This window comes from Oxyura jamaicensis, chromosome 5 (assembly GCF_011077185.1).
Source record: "Oxyura jamaicensis isolate SHBP4307 breed ruddy duck chromosome 5, BPBGC_Ojam_1.0, whole genome shotgun sequence".
Classification (NCBI taxonomy): Eukaryota; Metazoa; Chordata; class Aves; order Anseriformes; family Anatidae; genus Oxyura; species Oxyura jamaicensis.
Genome location: NC_048897.1, coordinates 42,853,657 through 42,862,866, shown reverse-complemented (window position 1 = coordinate 42,862,866; position 9,210 = coordinate 42,853,657). Strand labels below are relative to the sequence as shown.

At 37.2% G+C, this 9,210-nt stretch overlaps 1 long non-coding RNA gene across 2 annotated transcripts in view; it reads right to left on the bottom strand.

The window, feature by feature from the left end:
* Positions 1-5,694: 5,694 nt before the first annotated feature.
* Positions 5,695-9,210, bottom strand: part of LOC118167967 — a 44,476-nt gene continuing 40,960 nt past the window's right edge. For both annotated transcript variants that reach the window (XR_004751315.1, XR_004751314.1), the window contains exon 3: positions 5,695-5,811. This is a non-coding gene — a long non-coding RNA (uncharacterized LOC118167967). The remainder of the gene's footprint in view (positions 5,812-9,210) is intronic.

Sequence of the window (9,210 nt, the reverse complement as noted above, 5' to 3'; positions counted from 1 at the left end):
GTTCAAAACTTCTGACTTGCTATTTTAAAAATATTTTTAGATCTTGCAAGTATGTTTGTTCCTGACTAATCCCATGTTTTGTGTTTACATCTACAGAAAGGTTATAACTGTATAACAACAACATTCTTCCACTGATTCAATATAAAGTAAAAATGCCCTGGCTATAGGATGCTCCCTCACATGAGGCAGATGTGAGAACTTATGTGATACATATGACAGGAGATCCCAGCCAGAGTATGGACCATATCATCAATACAGGATTTGAATATTGCCTTGCAGAAGTATCTGCCTCTACCACAATATGTGTTAAAAGACATGTCATTCAGAGAGTTTCAAAAGTGAGCTTTAGGTGAGTGTCTCCATTTATGTGTATTTAATATTATACCTTGGAGCTAGATCTGCAGGAAAGCTGGCTAGGCTTCCCTGCTTCTGGAATAAAGGGAAACTTTGCTTTCAGCATATCAGCTCTATCTGGAAATCCAGGTTGTGATCGTTTACAAACAAATGGCAATTCTTGATTTCACAGGATGTAAGAAAATAATTAAGGCTTGTGATGCGCTGAGATCAGTGGGCATGATTTGAAAAATTATGAAAAAATGAAGCCATGAGGAAGAAATTGAGCTGCTGAAGAGTTTGAACACCAGGCAGTAAATGAATACAAGCTGCTCACCAGATGGGGGCAAGCACAGGTGCCCCACCCAGCTGGTCTCCCTGTGCTGGGGACAGAGGGCAGGGACACCTGGCTCCCAGAAAAACTCTGTTCCTGCACTGAACAGCAAAGAAATAAATAGAGTATTGAACATTTGCTCCTGAACTGAGCAATGTCTATCCTCCACTCACTGTGGCCAGCCTACCCTGCATCCTCTGGAGTTTCAGGTTCACAGAGGTGGTACCAAATTGAAGATGTTCAAGAAACTTCCACACTAGAGTTACTAACAAGAGTGTGTGTGTATGCATTTTCCAGCTTCAGCAGTGTCGCTCACTTCATGTTCATTTTTTCAGTGTCACTCCCTGGCTTTTAAAAGCCACAGCCCAAGTTGCCATCATCTGTACTGACACTAGTGTGATTCAACAGAAGGGCTCAAACCTTTGGCTGCGCTCAGGAGATTGCAGTCATTTTAGCTAATGGAATAATAGATAGCAATCTCAGGTTGTCATTCTCAGCATGAACCAGCTCTAGAGAGGAATGGACACTTTACTAGCGTTTTTCATGGATATTTGTGACAGCAGAAAAATTATGATTCCCAGTTCATTTCCATGCACTTGATTGAAGTGTGCTCTCTTGAAAACCTCAATTCTTCCTGCTGATTTCCTGTTCTCTCCTCTGCTCTCCAAACTCTCTTTCCTAGCCTTGTACTTTATCTGTCCTATGGTCCTCATTTCACACTCTTCCCTCAGTCTCAATCCTGGCTCAGTAATCTACAGATTACACCTGAATTTCAGATTTTTAGTCCTATAAGCAAATCAAACTTTGACAAATTTTCAGAAAGCCAGAGAGCAACCATGTTTCAGGTAGTCTGCATACAAGAAGTAACTTTTTATTCTCTCCACAGGGGTGAAAATTGGTATTTTCCTTAGCTTTAGAGTTAGTATTAGCTGAAATTTATCAGAGCCATTTAAACTATTCAGCATCATTCAAACATCTTATAGAATTATCAGTTCAATCAGCGGAATGACAGCAAAACTTGAGGCAAGGAAAAAAATTGTATTACTCCTGCAAATAATTAGCATGGCTTATAGAAATTTGCTACTGTTTTGTGCTAAGAAAAAGGAAAAAAAAAAAAAAAAAAAAAGACAAAAAGATCAAGACAAAATTAAATACATATATGAATGTATTTGCTGAGGAATAAAGTTTTGGATCTTCCTTAGTATACATTTTTTGTAGAATTTTCTCAGACTAAATTTATTTCCATTCATCCATGAGGGTCTAAGCCCTAAAATTTTCCATTCTGGGGGGAATAGTTTACATAAAAAAAATATGGTATTGATCAGGCCAATGGTACCTGTTCCACTTTTATCAAAGGTTGGTAATCAGAAGATGCAATACACCCAGTAAGTTATAAGAGTATATCCTATATTCTCATTCTTCTCATTGTTCTATGACTTATATATATATCAACTATAAGATATGGAATTAGAAGGTAAGATGATCTCCAGGCTTCCTTCCTAACCCTACCAATAGCTCTGTTTATTTTTATTAAATCTATTTATTTTCTCTCTCTCTCTCTCTTTTTTATTTTAATACTTTATTTTTTAAAAAATATCTTATTATTGCACAACTGTATTCAGGGTTGTAAACTCTCCTGGACATTACTGCTTTGATCCCTACCTATGCAACTTTCAGGTGAGCGTATTCATGTTCTACAGCAAATCTGCACTTCAGAAACAAAGGTTATAATTACACAAATAATAATAGAAAGACAGATTGCAGTTCCCTTACTCATAGTGTTGAGCTATTACTCATGTGAGCTATTTCATGAAATCACTCACCAACTGCGTGACTTGTATGAAAAAATTAGCAGTTAAGATTCCAATCTGGTCCATTACCATTATGTAATGTTGCACATTTGTGTAAATTGGTCTAATTCGGAGGTCTCTTCAGTGCAAATATCTCTTTGAATTGCCTCTGCTGCAAGTAATAGATTAACTTCCAAACTGGAACTCCCCAGCAGGAGACAGTGCAGCAGCTTGTATGAGGGGACGTATACAGAATCTAATTAATCCTAATGTTTTTCTAACTTTAATCATGCAGGCCATCAGCATCCAAATATTTGAGCATAAGCTTCAGCTTCTCCAAGAGATCTACCGTGTGACAAATAGCAACATGAGTGTTTTGGTCTTTTCAGATTACACATGCTGTCTCCTTCAAGTAATGCTCCTTTAAGCCATTCCTCCAAAACTGGAGTTTTGCCCAGCAAGCATTCATTGTCTATTTCTGAAACATGGCCTTTAGCGTGTTTGTTGACCACTATGAAATTACACCCTCCCTCCTTGTCGTTATATGGAAAGTATCTAAAGGAAAAAAAAGTTCCTTTCAATGGTAACCACTCAAATGCAAATAAAATACATGGTGATTCCCCAGATAAAGAAGCACTGAAACAGATGCCCACCTTACATGTGCATAGGTATGAACTTGTACTCAACACACCTGAGGTTCACAAGTTAGCATCTGGGGGTTCAGCCTTATGACATTTTAAAATAATTGTGTTCTGCCACAGGTTGTTTCAAGATGTGTGCAGGCCTTGGGAATAGGTAGTCATTCGCCTCTATGTTGGTGTGATTATTTCTCTTTCCCAATTCTTTCTTATTGCTCAGCCCTCTGAGTCTTATCCACATCATCTATCTGTATAGTACTCATTTACTTTTAGAGCTCTTGTTGAAATCACTCTTGCTTTGAATTCTACTTTTTCCTCACCAGATGAATTGGTATCTACCTCCTTGTCTTTACTTGAATTTCAATGATACGGACAGTCTCTGTCTGGATGAAGAAATCTTTCCTCCTTCTTGGTCCCCATCCTCAGCTCCATTTCCTATTAAGTCTTTGATACTCCAGTTCTGACATTCTGCTTCCTAATACCCTGATGTTATTCTCATTCCTGATAAGTGCTTTCCTATGTACCTCAAACAGTTGTTTTCTGAGTACATGATTAGTGGCACCACCCTGACTTCCCTATGTCTGCTCCCTTTTTGTGACCATTTGCCTGCTTCAACGGAACTCTTCCTGTGGCTTCTTCTATGACATTCCCAGAAGACAGCCATCATGCCAGGTGAGTTGGTGCCTGATGATACAGCGGGAGCCCAGAAGGCTGTGAGTGCCATGAGGGGTAGAAAGGGAGTCACACCATGTTCAGAATGTGGACACATTCAAATTTGTTCCCATGTTCCTGAGAGAGAAGCTGGTGTGCTGGTGGATGGAAACATCATGTAGACTGGTTTAGCACATGAGCTGAGCAACAATAGCTTGGATTATCCATACCAATACTGTCAGTTAATCATACAGACAGATATGAACACATTTTCTCTCCTATCTTATCTGAGCCCTTCTGACCCTAGTACTTCTAAGTCCATGGTGGCACCCTTTCCAGTCCTGGCCACAGAGATCTCTGGTCAAGCTGCCAACTATAGTCATCATCCTCACAGCCTTCTTTGCTGTTTTTTTTTTTTTACTGGTCATAAATATTCTTCTTCAAATATTGCTGAAGCATCAGTGTTTTTATGAGTTTGAAAATAGCAAGAACATATTGAAAAACCATTTATTCCAACAGGAAATAGCAGAGCTAATTAATCAAACAGGATGAGTGAATGAGTTGGCATTAAAGAGGATACTATTCATGTTAGAAACTGGTCATCACTATTTTATTTTATTTTACTTTATTTTATTCTTTCAGAACCATTTGCCTGAAGATAAATGTTTTGTCTGTCACATGCTTTTTTGGACAGAAACAGTGAGTGAGTCAGAGAATGAAGAGTTTTTTCAAGAGGAGCCTAATCTTCTGGGTGGCTTTTGGGGTGTGATTCATTCTTGCCCACACACTGTAGAATAAGAGCAACTCATCATTTTGGATGATTTACTACAGCTAACAGGTTTCTGAACCTTTTTAACACTTTGTTATAAAGGTGACTACCCTCAGAGAAACTGCATTGTTGTCATACCTATACAGTGCAAATGTCCGTGTGGGCCTGATAGAGAGACAGTAGAAAAATAGCCATGAAGGAGGAATTAGTGTGAAAGTGGTGAATTTTCTTTGTCATTTTTAGGTAACAATTTCCACACACACACCCCCCCTCCCTTTCCTCATTTTGCTAGCTTTGAACTTTATTCAACTTTATTTTTTTTTTTGAAGTGTATAGAGTACAAGTTAAAAAAAATCAAAACCAAAACAAATCAAAAAAACACTAACTTTCAAACCACTGAAGACTTCAAGTTTTGCTGAAGATTTGGAAAGTGAAAAAAAAATGTTAAAATATGCAAAGGAAATAAAGGACACTCCTCCAAACACTGGCAACTTCTACCATAAAAAAAAATCAGGAAGAAAAAGCACCCCAAAGCTGAAAAAGCATGGACTGGCAAATTTGATGATTTAGTATTTCAAAATGAAAAATAAAATATATATTGAAACAGATCTCTAATAACTTGATCCATACTCACAGAGCTTCCAACACTATCTTCCAGGAATGTCAAAAAACACTATGAGCTGGAAATTACATGTGTGTGGTCAGCTGCACACCTACAGCTTGTTCCATATCTGGGTGACATAAAAAAAAAAAAAAAAAAAAAAGGAAACAGTCAGATGTGTCTTCCCCTAAATATATATATATATATATATATATACATAAAATCTTAAGAGAAAGTTTCAAGCCAAAGGAAATTCTTTTTCTGATACATCTCTTTTGAAGACATATCACGGATAATTAAATTGATTTTACAATCAGCTTTTGCTTTCTTGACAGTGGTCTGACATGAAAAAAGAGTAGTATCAATTTTTCCTGTCACTTGCCTTGTGTTGGACTTGGAATCATCTTGCAGCTGGGAAGAGAGTCACTTTGCTTATATATGTGACAACCGAGTCACTATAGCAATTTGTAGTTATACTGGCTTTAGACAGTCATGAACTTTATGGTGAGATTTGGAAAAAAGATGAAAAGTTAATGACAAAGGGAATAAAAGTGCACTCTAAATGTGCCCTTACCTAATGCAAATGGATATCAGGCAAAATCCTCCATTGATTCCCAATGAACAATCAGGGCAATGGAGAACATGACCACTCCAATTTAGAAGCTCAGGAGATTGCCAAGTGTCTGGAAACATATCTAGAAGAAAGAACAGAGGATATTTACCTCCTACAAGAAAATGAAATATAAGGCAACCTCAGCTATGTTTTCAGAAGTACTATTACACATAATTTACAAAATAGGTGCCCCGGAAGATCAGCAAATGAAATGTAGCTGAGCAGATTGTCAAAAGACCATCAAATATCTGAACACACACACACACACACACACACACACACATACACAAAGCCTAACTTAGACTGGTGAACAGCTAATAATTTCACTCCTTGCTTGCTGTTAGTAAACCAACATTTGTTAAATAATGTTATCATGTTATCTAATTGAATTGTGCTCTGGAAATGGAGATGGAACTACTTCCACTAGAGATCAGACTGGGTAGCACCCAGTATATATGAGGACTTGGAAGTGTGTGGAAAAAAATGCTAGTTTCTTCCCTTTTTTTCTTTATGTCCCCTATAATTTTCTTTTGTTGAATAAAAAGTTCTTGTCCTTATTGCTGTCTGTTAACAAAAGACAAAAAACATAGTGAATTATTTTAAAAATGCAAAGGCTATTTGGTTTTCTTTTTCATTAAAAATTGTTTTGAGAAAAATTTCTGAGTGGCCAAATATAATCCATATATTTATGTGCTTGGTGGCTTATTTGAAAATTAACTACATTAAAAATGAACTGTGATGGTAAGATATGCAAGGTGTTGGCTGGCTATTTTGCACAGAATAATTCATGCCCAGCACTCTGTTATTCACTGCAAAAGACTGTCCTTCCCCCCCCCCAAAAAAAATGGAGGCAAACCACCACTGTACAATAAAGTAAACTATTGTCCTTGCTCTACATGCATCTGTACCACCATTTTCAAGCATTGTCAAATCTACCATTCATAAACACTAATTTTGTTTTCAATAATATAAAAAAGAACATCAGTGGAAAGTTTCCTCTGGACATATAATTTATTTCTGCAAGCTTTTAGAGGAACCTCTTAATTCCTCCAAAGGACTGGGATAGGATCAAATGTTCAAATGTGACATGCTTATGGAAGAGATCTATTATTTTCTTTCTGTGTATGACTAGCAATGCAACTCATTTCACTGAACACAATGTGGATATGCTGCAGTCAATAGCATCAATTTTGTAAGGTTAAAACACATCATACAGATTTCGAAAGCTTAGTTACCAGTTCCTTGTGGAAAATGACATCTAGTCAGAACACGTATAGTTAAACTAATGTGCTTTGTAGTGGATATACATTACTAAGCACTTTTAATATTTAATGGAATGAATAATAATAATTTAAAAAACGGTTGTATTTTTAAATACTCTGATGACACCTTTGGTTCTTTTTCATACCAGAGAAATAAAAATGAGCAGTGTCCACAGAAAAGATTCCTTTACCCCATAACAATATAATAAAAATATATATTGCCTGGTATATAAAAGCTGGATAAATTAAAAGTAATTGGATTCACTGCAAAACAAAAATGGCATATGTGACAGAAATCTGTTTAATACTCTTTAACTGCCAGAACACATACATGCATTGCACACGCACAGCAAGTACATGGTAAACAGGTAATTAACGGACTGCTGCACAGGGGCCTGCAATGCAGAAGAGAAGGAGGAAGAGGTTACTAGTGATTTTGCAGTGATCAGCAAGGAGACAAAGGGCTAAGATTTGGGATGAAATGTCCTATTCTTGAAGTTTCTCAAGCAGGCATATAGAAGGTAGTGAAAGAAGGACAAAAAACCAATCCCCTCTCCTTTTCAGCTGTACATAAAAGATAGCAATCACATCAGCAGAGAACACTTGCAGCTGATTCAGCTCATTCATCAGGCCTTGTTTGGGCTTAGACCCAACTCTCATTGAAGTCAATGGGAGTATTTCCTTTGCCTTCTCTGCTGAAATGGATTGAGTCTTTCAAGGTCCTCTGGGAAAGGAAAGAGCTCTCCTTTAGCAAAAGCTGAAAATGTTCTTTCCTCAAGCAGCAGAAATGTAAAAGCAATTGCATGTCAGACATCACAAAGTGGTCTGGCAGAGCTGCTATCACCTTCCTGCTGCACCTGGAGAAAAGCCACAATAGAATGGGAAGTGCTTATCCTTCCCAAACATACAGCACCATCTATTATACTTCACACAAAATGAAGCAATTTTCTCTCAGCTATGTGGCAGAAGAGCAATGAGGCAGAGAAACTTAGGGAGTAGTTTTTTTTGTTGTTGTTGTTGTTTTCCTAAAAAAGAAAAAAAGGCACAAAACAACAAATAATACCAAAAAATCCCACAGTAGTCTGTATTTAAGGTGATTATTTGTAAAACTGTTTCTTTGAATAAAATCCCCCTAACTAGTTTCTCTTGCATAATATTCCTTTTACACATGACATTTGTTTTCCCTTTGGAACACACTGGAAGTTCTTGATTAGTACAGAGTACTCACAAAATGCTTCTCACTGAACAGTTCAGCTGTTCTCTGACCTTACATAGGTACAGGCAATAGCTTTTCTTGGCTAGCTTGCTACAAATATGCATGAGGGGACTTCTGCTCCTCCCGCCAACCCCAACCCAAATAGCAATGATAGAAAAAGTAGTTACAACTTTCATAAGGGTGGAGAACTGTGTTTTCTTTTTTTTTTTTTTTTTTTACTCGATTTTTCTTTGCAAAGTTTGCATCCTTTATATGGAATTAATTCTTCTCATTGATTAAAACAAAACAAAAACACTTTTTCTGAAACAAGGCTTCTTTTTTTTTTTTTAATTATTATTAATATTATTTATCTTCCCATCCATGCGGCAACATTAAAGCTCTCACAGGGCATTAGTGAACATATTTGTACCTGTTCAAAGGCTTTCATATGCACTAGAGTATCACCTAGGTATTATCAACATACCAACAGAGACTTGCAGAAAGTACCTTTTAAATTAACCTTTCCAACGTGTCAGTCACTTTGTGCAAATTGAAATCCATCACTTCAAATTGCTCCAGGATTGTTTCTAACTGAGGCGAAAGCCTCTACCCTTTGGCTCCGCTTACTTCTGACAATGTGCCGTTTAAGATCCCCTCCAGAACCCAGCTATATTTACAACTACTGTGACCTTATTCATTCTTTATATTTTCTGTAGTTTACAGCAAATCTGCTAAGGATAACCATGAAGGAATGAAATAAAAGCTGTTCCTGTGAAGTGAAAGCTGTTCCTCTTTCAGATGTTATCTATTTCTTTCAGCTCACACTGAGGTCATCTCCAATCTCCTATATGAGATAAGGAGCTTTTCTTCATGGCACTTCTCTCTCCACTTTTGCTAAAAGGGAAGGTAACTCCAATTGGGTGGGTTCCTCATGTTCTTAGCCTTTTGTTATGCCAGCACAAGGCAAACACCATTCTGGATATGTTTCTCTCCCATTTTTGACTTGAAGAGATCTGGGGAAGAG